A 14,556-nucleotide genomic window follows, 5' to 3' on the forward strand; every position below is an offset into this window, starting at 1 on the left:
GGGAATTCAGTGTTGAGAGGCTTAATTCCTTCTTGAAGAAAGTATTCACCTAGTCTCTACAATCTCATAAAAGCATCAAGCATTTATTTTTTTCCTAAAGAAATGTTTAACCTCTTAAAAAATACAACTTTCATCACAGTAATACCTAACATTTCTGCCACCAAAATCTTCAATTATGAACATCCTGTTATGGGGTGACAACTGTCTCCCTGTTGTGTTCCTGTATTATTACCCTGTCTCATGTATTCTCAATGAAGACTAAAAGTGGCCGTACTGACGCACATTGCATAGAGATGGATTATTGTTGTCATGAAGATGGTCTAAATTGATGAAATTAAGTGGCTGAAAGATGTTGTGAAAAGATCACTAGCACTAAAATGTATAAAGAATCAATAAAAGTGTGAAAAACTGTTTTTATGTAACAAAAGCCATGGCATTGTTTTGTGATACACAGTGCTTTAATAAACTTAATATTGCCCAAAGGTAAAACATCAGCTAAAAATGCTTATTAGAAAAGTTTTCAGTGTTACCGCAGTATTAATTTATAGCCAAGTTCTAGATTATATTTTTGTCATGCTAGCTTTTCAAATTTTTAATGCCTGTGCTTCCAAGGTGAATGACTAATAGTTCAGTTATTAATTATAAAGCATGTAAAATAAGAAAAGTAGAAAAGACTGAGGAAAAATAAGTAACCAGAGGATGGTCTCAAAAGAAAGGATAAGGAGACACACTAAAGTCCCAGTTTTTACAAGAAAACCTTTAAAAAAACATGCAGGTCCCACTCAGTTATTCCTATTTATTTGAATTGATATCCCAATGCATCAAAAGAGGTGCGTGTAGCATTTCTGCCAGCACAAAACGGCATTTGTGTTGTCAGGGTGTATTTCACCAATAGAAGTATTATGCATTTCAATAATGCAATAGTGTGAATGGGTCTCCATGGACTTGTTGGTCTTGTCCTCATGCATGGGTAGCATAATAAAAGACCTAATAAAAGAAAACTTACTTCAATTAAAAAAAGCAAAGCTAACAGGCCTTGTTTTAGGATAGTCTGGTATAAAGTTTTCTCATCCAGCAGACAGCAATTTATTCTAATTGGTACAGCACATACATCAGGGTTTTAAACCTGAATGAAAGATTGTGCATACAATACATTTTTGGCTGGAAAGCAGGATCACTAGGAAATTTCCAACCTCTGAGCTAAGTTCTTTACCTGGGTTATGTTTACCAAGCATTTTGCCGAAAAAAACACTTTTTAAAACGTGAAGTGTTGTGCCACTAACATTTAGAGAGTATATTAAATGGATGATGGTCTTTTTCAACCTTGCTAACCAAATAACTAGGAGTTAACAAATATCTCTAAACACATGTGGGTGGAAGGCAAGTCTTATAAACACAGAAGATTCATCAAAAAGAAATGTCTGTTTATTACAAAGTTCCCAAAGCAATACTAGTGACCCTTTCAACATTTTGGCAAGCATTTAGCCTATTGTAATACTGCTTGGAAACATGTGCTCTGCAAATACTCACTTGCCAGTAATAAGAATTTAACAAGAAGAGTCAGATAAATTGTGCCCTATCACAAGGGAGGGGAAAATTGTACACAGAGAAATCTATGTTCTTCACCAACACCGATGGGAACCTTACACACATATACATTGCTAAAGCATTTCTGTGATTGCTCACTCTGGCAAATGTACTAGAATGACATCATATGGCATGTATAACCATAGAAATAAATTATTAGAATTTATCACAGCATACGGCTTGAAAACTGAAGACATATAATTAAAATATATTTATTTTCCACAAAAATTTATTGCTAAAATACCATTGTACTATTGATAAAATATTGCAGAATTTTGCGGTTTAAAGTAACTTTTATGCAGAAATGAATCTTCAGCACCTAGCTTTTATGCTGTGTTCCTGTAAATGTTTAGCATAGAGAACCATGTCAGCCATGTCAGAAATGCAGAGTTTGAGGCTTTGTACGCTTGTGTTGAGAGATTTCATGTAATAAAAGACTGGATGGTGGAGTCATGTGTGGAGTACTCCATTTAAATCAAGCAGCTCAATGTTTTGGTAATTGCTAATCTAAAGCTTTGAGAATAAAGCTGAGACTACAGATTTTAAGACAAATACCAGGAGGCTTGTACATGTTTGTGGATGCATATTTTCTCTGTTGCAAGAAAAGATTAACTGAGTACCCTATTGGGTTTAGAGCTATGCCTTGCAAATCAGTTTGTTAAGGTACTGATATTAGTACAGCTTCCTCTGTACTTCTGGGCTGCTCCAGATATAAGCACCGAAGGTCTTATTGCCCTCAATACTGTAGTTGTCTCTTCTCACTCTCCTTCTGGTCATTTACTGAATTAAAGCAGAGGCTGTCATAATTCTTTCATCCAACCAAGCTGATTAGCTGGACAAAGAAGTAAAGTCTAAATGACAAGGGTTTGATTTTGAGCCAAATTATTATTTTACCGCCTAAAAACTAAAGATTATTGTGGCCAGGATTGAACTTTTGCTACCAGAAAGTAAAATTAGATAGGCAAAGCTTTAAAAGGCACATTTGAATTGAGTGATAAGTTTGTCCTAGTCGAGTAAGCATATTAAAGTTATTTTGAATCTATTGCTTATATGCAAATGGTTAAGAGTATTCAAGTGATATCTTGAACTTTGGATGATTTGCCAGATATGTATTTATTGTGACACAACACAACAGTTGATCACATTGCAGTACATAAAACAAAGTGTAAGGCATGGTAAAAGGATAATAAATAATGCATGTGATAATACTACTTCAACTTGCTTATACTCTTTTATTTGACTTTGCAACATCTTTTTGAGTTGAATCAAGCTAAGGGTTCTTTGACCCAGACCACAAGTGCTTGAGATGCTGGCTTTGCCTTCAGATTGCTGACCCAGCATCTTTTACTAGAGCTGCTCCACTTTTAGATGTGTCAACTGGGGTGATTTGGACATCTTGAACAAGTGCCTTAGAATTTAAGGTAATGCGAATGAGACAAGGGTAAACCCAGGGCATGCTGGTAGGGTTTTTATTTTCCAAAATAGCTATGCTAGTAAGAACCTAAATGCAAACACTTGATTTGGGGCCATCTCAATGTAACCCTTACATCATTAAAGTAAAACTGTGATAAGAAAGATATCCAGGCTGCCATTGCTGATTTCTTTTGAATATGAAGTATGAAAGTATGAAGTCAATACCCAAGTTAAGGCAGGACCCCTGATTTTAGAAATTCAGAAGGTACTGAACCCACGAGGTCAGCATGATTGTTCAATAATACAAATTTTCAGCAGAATAATTAAATAATGACAGCCACGTACTTCATTATTACAGATTAATGTATAATGATGGTAATTGAAAACATTTTGGTCTTATGTTATATTTGTTTAGTAATTTATAAATAAATGCTTGTTAGATTTCTTTTGTTTTTTTTTCATGCAATGTATAATTCAGTGATTTGATGCCTTTAAAGCCTTGAGTGGAAGACTTTTACACACTATAAAGCAATGTAAATTATATGATATTTTAAAATATAGTAACATGACTTGTTAGCCTGAAAGAACTGATGCCAAAAATTGCAATTCAACCATCAAGCATTGGTGCTGTTATGTCATGCATGATGATGCATTTAAACCTATTGTGTTAAAGATTGAAAGCAGATTCCAAAAACTTTTTAAATGACCTTGGTTTCCAAAGACATAAATACCCCAACATAGTATTTTCCAGAATTTATATTTTATTGCTGAGGCACCAGTTATAGCAGTGAGGGATGTTGACAAAGCTCATCTCCATAATCCATAAGTCTAGCCTATGCTTTGGGAACTTTAAACACTGACAGATATTTTCAGTAAAGTTTTGTCAAAGTTTTCATTCATGTATTTTTTAAAAACTCTTGTCTGTGTCATGGGTCTGCAATAAACATCAAATAACAGATTTTTGTTGCATATTTACTCCTTTCCTGTTGCAAAATTTTTCCTTCAACACAAAAAACGAGGTGCAAAAAGTCAATGGGGTTTATTTCCATCAGAAATATAGGCTGTATACATTGCAAATTATATATTTTTTTTTTTTTTGCAGGGGATACTTCACTTGAAATCCTGTTTTTTTTTCTTTGTGTGTGATTGGGTATTGTTTTCATTGTGAATTATAACCACATTAACTAAGCTAAGTGAATATTCACATTGGTAGGTGAACAATATAATATTCCTTTAGTAAATCACCAACGATGTGTTAACTAAAAAGATTATCATTCTTTGTTTTGTACTTTAAATGTTAGCCATAATTCATGTCAAAGTCACTAAAAAATGTCATGCAATTGATAATTTTTTTACAAAGTAGCACTGAAAGGGCTGGATTTTTGCCCAAGTATCATATACTCCATTGGACTTGGATAGGCTGCTTATATTATAATAATAACATATTGATATCATAATACTAGTTATGACTTTAAAAAAAAATGTAAATTCAGATATTTGTTTTTCAGTAGTTGTCTCATGGCCTTCTAAGATCTAGCATTTATTGGATATAGAATTCATCTAGTATCGAGTAAGAACCAGAGTTCTTGCAGAGCCCAGGATTTTAAAAGTAACAACAACAAACAACGAAAAACAAACCTATGTGCAAGGCCAAAGGTAGATATTACAAATAAATATTAAGAATTTATCCAAAATCTAAATTTAGCTTTCCTTGCATACATGCTACCTCCTGTCCTTTGACCCGTCCTATATCTGTGGTTGGCAGACTAAATGGTGTTTCTCTAGGCACTGGTGTAACAATGTAATAATATTTTAAAAATTCCAATCAAACACCATTTTTTAAACAAGTAAGGAGAATCAAAGTTTTCTCCTGTGTCTCACGGTGCTCTTTATTTGTCCAACTGTGCAAATTGTACGTCTTTGGTTAAATAATAATACTACCTGTTTTTTTTGCTTAGATTTCCCAAGTCTTTATAAAAACTGACATTTTTTAACAAAAAAAAATTATATGGGCATTTACATATATGTTAAAGTAATCTTAAAAAGGTCACAGAAGGCAAGGTCTTTGTTCTCTGATGTCAAAGGAACGCAATGCTTTCTGCCACAATAGATTATTAGAACATTTTCAACAATGTCTGCTGAGCAGTTCATCCAGGTATTTAAGTTACGCCAAACCTATAAATTTCCGTGAGAGATCGGAGCACTATTTACTGTAATTGCAAGCTTGCTCTCACCTCCACTTTGTAGGATTCTGCCCAGCTGAATTTGCTTAAAATGTTATAGTTTGATCACATTATATTTTAGTTCAAAACAGATGGCATGAAAAGGAATCCATCCAAGAGGAGGGAGAAACATAAACCCCCACCTCCCCTTTCCTAAAAGGGATTCTGCTCATAAAGCGAGAGAAGTATGGAAGTAATTGAGAGCCGAGATTAGCTCTCCTTTCATCTTCCAAAACATCCTGTCCCTAGAGATGAAATAGTGAGTGAGGATGATGGGAGCTTCACACGCTGGAAATAGTGAGATTGCGCCATTCTAAAACAGTGATTCCTTGGACTAGCAATGGGATTCTAGTTGGACTGCCAGAACATATTATGATGGAAACCCTGGTAACATATAGCACAGCTAAAGGGTCATAAATATATATATATATATATATATATATATATATATATATATATACACAGGGTGAACAAAAATTAGGTGAACAGTAAATAAGATTTATTTTATGGTGTTTGTGTTATAATATAATAATTTTTATAACTAAATTTATTTATATTTAATCTTTTTTCTTTTCATATAGTTCAGAGAATCCATAACGGCAAATAATTTCAATACTGATGCAAGAAAATGGCAATTTAGTGAGATATTGCTGAACGAAATTAGAGAAAATCCAATAATTTTAGATAACATTGTGTGGAGCGATGAAGCTTCTTTCAAATTATCTGGTCTTATTAACAGACATAATTGTGTTTACTGGCATAGTGAGAACATGCATGTAACATTAGAGCAACAACTAAACCAGCCTGGTGTCACTGTTTGGGGTGGTATTTCAAGTTATGGTGTTTTAGGACCATTTTTGTTTTTTTTATGGAACAGTTACAGGCGATAAGTATTTCGAAATTCTAAGGAATCAAGTTGTTCCACAGTTACAACAACAGCTTAATACAAGATAGGGCCCCTCCACATTATTCAAGAGCAGTCTGTGAGTATCTCGATGAAACATTTCCAGAAAAATGCATTGGCTGAGGAGGACCAATTGATTGGCCAGCATGTTCACCTGACTTTACTCTAATGGTTTTTTTATTTTGGGGAGTACTCAAGGACAAACTTTATAGTCGAAAACCATGAAGTGTTGGTCATTTGAAAAATTACATCAGAGATGCATTTCAAGAAATTAATGCACAGAGATTCAAACAGCAGCTTGAGCACCTGTGTTGATGAAATTTTCAGTGCTTTTGTATTGTAATATTGTATACAATAACATTGAATTGTAAATGTAATAAATGTTTATCAAAATTTATTTGTATTAGTCAATATAATTGTATATGTAATCTCAAAATAAATCTAATCATTTACTGTTCACCTACTTTTGGTTCACTCTGTATATACTTTGGCAATGGGGTGGTAGGTGGTCAAGGGCCACTAAAGTCTTTAATAATTGGTAAAGCTAAGCTTGTAAAATAAGGTTTATTAAAAATTATTTTGGGTATGCTATACAACCTACCTACCTCAGTGGCCACCTAAACTAGACACTTAGCGGTGGGCTTAGCTGGCTTCTATTTTTCTTTTACGTGACAGTTTTATGGATAATAAAATACAGGTCACTTTGCTTCAGGGTTCTTAATCTTGGTTGGCTATACACAGCCATTTTTGCTTTTCAACGAAACCATTAAGGAAGTAGTATTAAAGTGATGGTAACTAAAGTATAAATTATTATTACTAGTATTTATATAGCACCAACATATTACGAAGCACTTCACAAAATCCAGAGTGCTAACCTCTGAGCCACCGTGCCACCCTCAGGCTTGATCCAGACTTTACATTATGCAGTCATACCACACATCAATATTACAGCCAAAACTACCATTCTGAATTTCCCACCAACTCTTGCCCAACATAGCTATTCCCTGGAATAGTTGTAAAAGGAAATATTCTGAAATAGGGAAAGAAGAACTCGAGCTAATTTTGATTTGTTTCTCACTTTTCTGTGGTGTCCATTCTGCTTTATCTTGTTATGTATCAATTGATCTTGCTGAGATTAATATCAAATAAGACACATATAGGGGAATGAAAAAAACACGTCAAAGCATTGATTTATAAAGAGGATGTTGGACATTTTGAGCATGATTTTTTAAATCTCTCCAAGACTGAAGATCATATACTTTCATCAGTGAACCTGGGAGATCCAGAAAACCATTATTAAATCAAACCTTTTCTGTTATGGGGCAACATGCTTGTTTCCTAGTTGTTCTCATGCATCGTCACCCTGTCACATCTACTTCTAATGAGGACAATAATTCCTGCTGATAATCATTTTGCAGGTGTGGTCTGCTTTTGTTACTATTAGGTAGCCTGCCTTAAGGAACGACATGCAGGCGTTCCTGGAGTGAGTGCATGCAGAGAGTGCTGTAAATTGCTGCAGGATATCAGCAGCACTAAGATGCAGCAACAATGCAGACTCAAAAATAAAATTTACTTAAAATATATTTTTTTTATGCTTTGTGCATTTTTCAAACATTTGTTGGGTGGAAATGTAATGTAATAAGTCATGTAAAATGAAAAAATAACTGTGCTTTATATGTGGTGGCATACACCCTATGGAATATGAGCTTGTTGGAAATTACACCAAAAAAAGCTTTATTAAACACATGAACCACAGTAAAATTACCAGAAATTCTGGTGAATTTAAAAAAAAATGTACTTTAGGTGCAGTTCAAGCTGCGTTGAAAAAAAAAGTAAAAAAGTATGAATGATTGGGTCCTTAGAAGTAAATAAAGAAGAAGCTTCAACATGTTTGGAAGTTCCCAATTCCCTTGTAGTTCCTTTATATTGTAATAAAACACCACAGCCGAAATGATGTATGCAAACCACCCTACAAATTGTTTTTTGCTTTGCCATTTTTAATCCTGATCCAATAATGTACTGCATAATCCTTACAGTAAAATGTTTGCTTCTATTGTGGTTTCTGTAAATTCCGCTTTATGACTCACAATGATTACCTAAAGGCAGTGATGATTGATGCATTCCTTCCTTTTTTTTAAGCCTTTAACTAGCCTCAAACCAAAGCTTGGTACTTTATATCCTGTGTAACACGCACATCCGGCTAAATATGCGTGGGACATTTAACCATACACTATGAAGAATGATGAAACAATGGTTAGGAATTAAAGCAACCTTAGAAACCATGCATTTCTGAAAATACTGACACAAACAGTAAGAAGCTTGGATTGTAAATGCTACCTTCTATTTCTCCTATTGTGGACATACAAAGGTTACAAAGCAGCTGACTGTTAGAAACTGCCAACAGTAACCGTAATTAATGCTCTTTTGCCAACTGGGCAGCTGTCCCATCCACGTAATAAAAATGGTATTGTTGCACCACAGTACTATCAAGGTACTATCATAGGGATATCAAGGCAAATTTCACAAACTCTTGCCAAATGGTTCTGGTTGGGAAACTTAATTTTCGCATCAAAAGGGCATCCAGGAGCTCCTAAAATGAAAGGCATACTGAACATGTCTGGGCACCCCAGCAAACAATAAGAATTTGGACCCCTCCCTATATAAGCCACAGAACTGAAGTGCTCACTGTTGCTTTTGTCATCCCTGTTACTAGCTTTTCAGTGCTGCTGAGGCAGAAATTACCATTATTTCACAGCATTGGCTTCTGACTTTTCTAGAACTTACCAGAATTGTATTTACCACAGATTACATTGAGAACACTTTATAAAGTTATACACCACATAGTCTGCAGTGTTGGTCAAGATTAAGAGTTGATAAAAATTAGCTTCCGTAATAGTCCTTTGTAAGCAAAATCATACTGCAGTCCTCAAAAACTTTATCAATTACAATCATTTCACCTTCTCATTGACCCCATACATTTTGCAAAAAATTATTCATCACTAACTATGGGGTCAATTTGTCCTTTGCCAGTTTCTCAGTGCATAAAATTCCTGATTTAAGGGCCTGATTTTTTTTAAAGGTCTCCAAGGATGGAAAGGATACACATTCATCAGTTTAGCTGGGTGATCCAGCAAAACCTGCAATTGATTTTCTTCAAAGTAATTTTGCTATATGCTAGCAAATGTTTTGAATCCTGGAACAGATCCAATCCAGGTTTGCTAGATCACCCAGCTTCACTGATGAAAGCGTATCCTCTCCGGGTTTGAAGAGCTTCAATAAATCAGGCCCTATGAGTAGCTTATAACTGTTGCAAACCCATAGATAATTCATGAGGGCAGTAGTGAGTGGTTCAGTACCCTTCACTGCTACCCGCTCTCTAATTTTCAAATGATGGTTCTTTAAAACCAGTGCAGTGGTGGGAGTGACCAAGCTGGGAACTGCAAGAGATCTCATGATTCCGAGGCAGCTCTGAACTTATAGCCTATATTTCACTCAATTATTTACTCAAGTATTCAAAATGTTGAAGAATAAAAAGATTTTACTAGAATGCTAAATCCCCAGTGATGCCAGGACATCAGATGCACTCCTCAAATAGTAATGGCAAATGCAGGCAGAAGTTGCCATTTTGTTAATGCATTTACAATTTTGTGATAATTAACTAGTTATTATCTGTGGTCTTTGATACTCACTCCCAAAGCAAATTTCAGTACTTTGGTCCAAAATGGTAAAATTTTGAGAGACCCCATCTTTATGAAACAGATGCATATATGTACAGTGTTGTATACATAGTACAAGAAAATATCTGCAAACATGACTGTGACATGGTAGAGCCCCCTCATTCAGTGCCCACCAAACATTAACTTGGTTAAATGGCCTTACATGCCCTTTTTATTAAACAGACTTATTTACCCATAAATATTCATAAATACCAAAAAAAAAAAAACAATAATTATATCAACATATCAAATGATTAATCCCAATTAACCAAAACCCAACTTAAATAATTAAACCCTTTTACAGAGGTTACAGATCCTCGAAGGCCCCCACTACATTCTCCAATACTATTGGGTCTGCACCGCCGTGATATGTTTGCTCTCAGTCATAAACCACTCACTTGGGAATGATACTATCAGCACCCGCAGCCCATAACCAACCAAATAATAGAATCTTCCCAATAACCACAACAACTCCAGAGACTATCATACCGTAGATGGGTCTCTTACCCCCACTGAAACTATAAAGCCAAACACCACCCTCGAGGACCTCACTGCCTAAACCCCCCCCCCCCAAACAAATCCCCTAACCAGGGTGGCCGAGCGGGAAACTTTCTCCCCTCTTTCCTCTCTTCCTCTGTAAAATGATCCACACCTTCCCCTTTTCACACCTCTCACCCCTCCTAGCACCTACTTTATCCTCTTCTCTCCCCTAATGACCTCCCTTCCAGTCCTCAGCACCTTAACCCCTGCACTGCCTGCTCCCTATCCCTCTCAGTCATGCAGGCCTTCCACTAGCCCCCACTTTGTTCCTCTGCTCCAGGCATTTCTAGAAAGTACAAAGTATTTTTTTTTTTAAATGTAATAGATTTGGTTTAAAATACATAAATAAAAAGTGAAGTCATTACTGACTCCTTTGTAAGAAAGCTTTAAGCCACACTGGTTTATCAAACTTGCTGACCACCTACCAGAAAACTATATCTGCAGATTTTCTACACCTTTGAAAATTCAACTAGGATTAAATAAATTCCAAGTACAATGGCACAGATTTATTGCTAACCTCAGCAATTCTAAATCGGCATTTACCGGCTTTTAGAACTTCCTGTAAATAAAAGACCTCATACTGATAGCTATAGATATGGCACCAGTGTAGTCTTGCAATAAACCCAGATAATGAACAGTTGGCAGTTTATTGTTACAACTGTTACTTTGATGCTTAGCCAACTTCAGATTTTTTTTTCAAGTACATTGCGATTTAAAAAATAGAAAATAATAACCGGAGCAGCATGGGAGCAGTTGCTAAAAGCAACCAGATTGCTTACTTGTTTGGAAGACAACTTCAGATTGATTAGTATGAGTTCTTGCTTTATTATGTTCCAGTTTTTCAGTACCCTTTTTTTCAGTACCCCCCACTCCTCCCAAATCACCTTTGGTATTCCAAAGGTAGTACTCCCTCACCAATGATCTTCAACTGCCCAGCAGTGCTGTCACCAGCCAGGTATTCCTTTTAGCAGATTAAAATTTAAAAAATGAAAAGATGGTGAAATTGGCATTTTTTTGAAAAGTCGTACTCCATATTTTTTTTATATTGTTTACCAGGCATACTTTCAAGTAAAGTAAATACCACTCTGTGAAAGGCAGAGTTTACTAAATATATAATCAAGTAAAGGACAATTAAGTAAAATGCATCAATTACATTTTTCACATCACTTACTAACTGTCCATCCATGTATTTTGCATAAAATGCTTACCAATATCTGTTATATATAATAACAGATATAACAGATAATTTATTTACAAAGGCTAATATGTAAAGGCGGATGGTATGATTAAATTTTTTATAAAGTGCCAAGGTGCTAAATAAGCCATTCAGAAGGTCTTGGGGCACTGATACCACTGGCTTGGAACTGGAACTTTACATCATGTCTGTAATGCTTTGTAAAAAAAAAAATGCATATGAAAGCCATGCAGTAAGGATCCTGCAACTGTTGTGAGATACTAAGAAGTCTGTAGCACAAATTATAACCATAAGTATGACTTAATAACAAACAAGATTTGCATAGTTTGCCATCAGGGAATGAAACTGCATGCTGACAATCGCTTTGATTAGAAGCAATTAAAATATCAAGTGTAGTTAATCCTGATCAGCATCAAGAAGTGTACTTATCCCTCCTAACAGGTAGATAAATTACCTGCGCACTTAAATCTATTCAAGTACAATAATGGCCTCCCATTAAAAATGTGATGCAGCACCTAATTATAAATGCATCTATACATAGTGTTTTCTAATTCCTCTGAAAAGTCAGACAAATACCTGTTGAGCCCTGTCAGTGACATCCGCCTAATGCAGATTCATCTGATGGTATGGCAACAATGCTTCACTGCTCACAACATCAAAGTGCTTGCTTGCACTATAGTGAGAGAAACAAATGTTGCCGGGATTGTGACTATCTGAATTTTAAGGCCAGTTTTAGACCTGCTTCGAGATCAGGCAATCCCCCACAACTCCCAGTGGCTGGTTCTTTGCTAGCCACTTACACTCGCACTTCAGCACTGGTTCTTAAAGAGTCTACAGACTTGACAGTGAGTAGAAGTGAGTGGTACTGTACTGCTCACTGCCACCCCCACTCATTCCCTCAGGCTACGTACACACTTGCAATGGTTGTCCGATAATTGGCTCAGGGATGATATTGGACGAGAATCGGACGTGTGTACCGCGACCATCGTCCATCATCTGAATGACCATCCTGGCGGATCCATACAGCAGTGTGCCGCTCCATCGTTCTCCCTCTCCCGTCTCCATGTATGTACAGCACTCGTTCATGCATCCTGCAGTCGGAAAAGATCTTGAAAGATCCCTTCCAACGACAATTATTGTAAGTGTGTATGCAGCCTTAGAAACAATAATCATAAAAATGAACTATGTATTAACAGCTGTATATAGGCATATAGCAAGAACAACAATAGCAATAGCAGAACAAGTCAGATTGTTGATAATAAGCAACCAGAAATAGTCTTTTAGTAGTCTGCTCCCTTCAGGCTGCTAATATCTGTTTTCCTTGCACTTTGTATGATTACCAGTTCATCTCACAGAGCTAGTAAATCTAAAAATGTATGTGAACTGTTTCTTTAAAAAAAAAAACCTGACATCCATTGTATATGCTCATAGTAAGTGAAGCCTGATTCATTATACATCAATGTATTGAATGGTAATACATAAGGCATGTATTACTATTCACACGGGTCACATTATTCCCCTGACAATGGTTTCAATGGCTTTTCTCTACAGAACAATTGTACCACATTTGCTTCTAGTTCTTCTGCTTTTTTTCACACACAGATTAGCCCCTGCTATAAGCTCTCACCTTGTAACTTTTGGACAAGTTACAGAATCACAGTCTATTTGCTAGGGAATAAAAAAACTGGGAAAGTGCATGCAGAAGACATCATCTCAGCATATGCAAAATCACTGAACTAGTGATCAAAAAATTGCTTTATGGTGATAAAAAGTGAAGCTTTGCTAAAAAATTAAACTGTTGCTGAATACTGTGATGTGTAGAATTTATTCAAACATACTGACAGGTCCACTAAGGATAAATTAAAAAGGATATTCATAAGACCACCGTTTTGCATATTATATATGGTTGTAGAAAATAAGGTACTGTGCACTGGAGTGTGGCACTTAAAGCGGAAGTAAACAAAAAAAAATCACTCACCTTTACCTTTGCAGATTCATTGATCCCTCCGGAGGTTTCCTGCATTGGGTCCCGTGTCCTCCTGGTATCCTCCTTCATCCCAGCACGGAGGACCCCTTTCACCTTCTGCCTACGTCAGCGCAGAGTGCCCTTTTCACCTTCTGCCTAAATAAGGTACTGTGCACTGGAGTGTGGCACTTAAAGCGGAAGTAAACAAAAAAAAATCACTCACCTTTACCTTTGCAGATTCATTGATCCCTCCGGAGGTTTCCTGCATTGGGTCCCGTGTCCTCCTGGTATCCTCCTTCATCCCAGCACGGAGGACCCCTTTCACCTTCTGCCTACGTCAGCGCAGAGTGCCCTTTCACCTTCTGCCTACGTCATCCCATCTAACATTGTGCAAGTGCAAGATCGGGTGACGTAGATGGGGAAAAATAATACAATATCATTGCATCCCGTGAGGCTCAGCATTCCCATTCTGTCTTTTTCACTTTGCTAAAGAAGGTACATTTTTACTTTATATAAAAGGATTGCCTACCCTTTTATGTAAAGTAACATTTTTAGTTTAGGTTGTAGTTTGAACCTCTCCGCACTTCCAGTCTTGGCTGTATAACAATGGAAAATGTTGAATTTAATTGACATGGCTTTTAAAAGACTGAAAAATAAAATGTCTGGGTATGCTTAACAGTTCCCTGGGATTTCATATGAATAAAAGAGTTAGAATGTAGAGCAAGGATGAGGTATCTTAGCCATTAATATCAGTAAGTAGAGTTCTTTTTATAGTGTTTAAATATTTAAAAATACAAGGGGAACGGGAACATATTTATTTGGAACTGTCAGTGGCCACCTATGAATAGCCATTTTCAAAGGATTTTTCCAAGTGTATAATAACTAAAGTTTAAAAACATTTCTAAGCATTCAGTGCTTTAGTCAGTATAATAGAAGATAAAAGATAGAACTATCCTTGGGATTCCATTAAATTTCCCATTTCCAAATTGTTGCTCTCTATTTTGAGACATTTA

General features: G+C 36.0%; 1 protein-coding gene and 1 long non-coding RNA gene across 2 annotated transcripts in view; one reads left to right on the forward strand and one right to left on the reverse strand.

Annotated features, from left to right (window-relative positions):
- Window positions 1-14,132, forward strand: part of LOC140327245 (uncharacterized) — a 34,384-nt gene extending 20,252 nt beyond the window's left edge. Inside the window, exon 3 of the long non-coding RNA XR_011920003.1 lies at window positions 13,570-14,132. This is a non-coding gene — a long non-coding RNA (uncharacterized lncRNA). The remainder of the gene's footprint in view (window positions 1-13,569) is intronic.
- The window catches only part of LOC140327233 (twist-related protein 2-like), a 36,320-nt gene that overhangs the window by 3,411 nt on the left and 18,353 nt on the right, over window positions 1-14,556 (reverse strand). The window lies entirely within an intron of this gene.

Source organism: Pyxicephalus adspersus, chromosome 1, assembly GCF_032062135.1.
Source record: "Pyxicephalus adspersus chromosome 1, UCB_Pads_2.0, whole genome shotgun sequence".
Taxonomy (NCBI): Eukaryota; Metazoa; Chordata; class Amphibia; order Anura; family Pyxicephalidae; genus Pyxicephalus; species Pyxicephalus adspersus.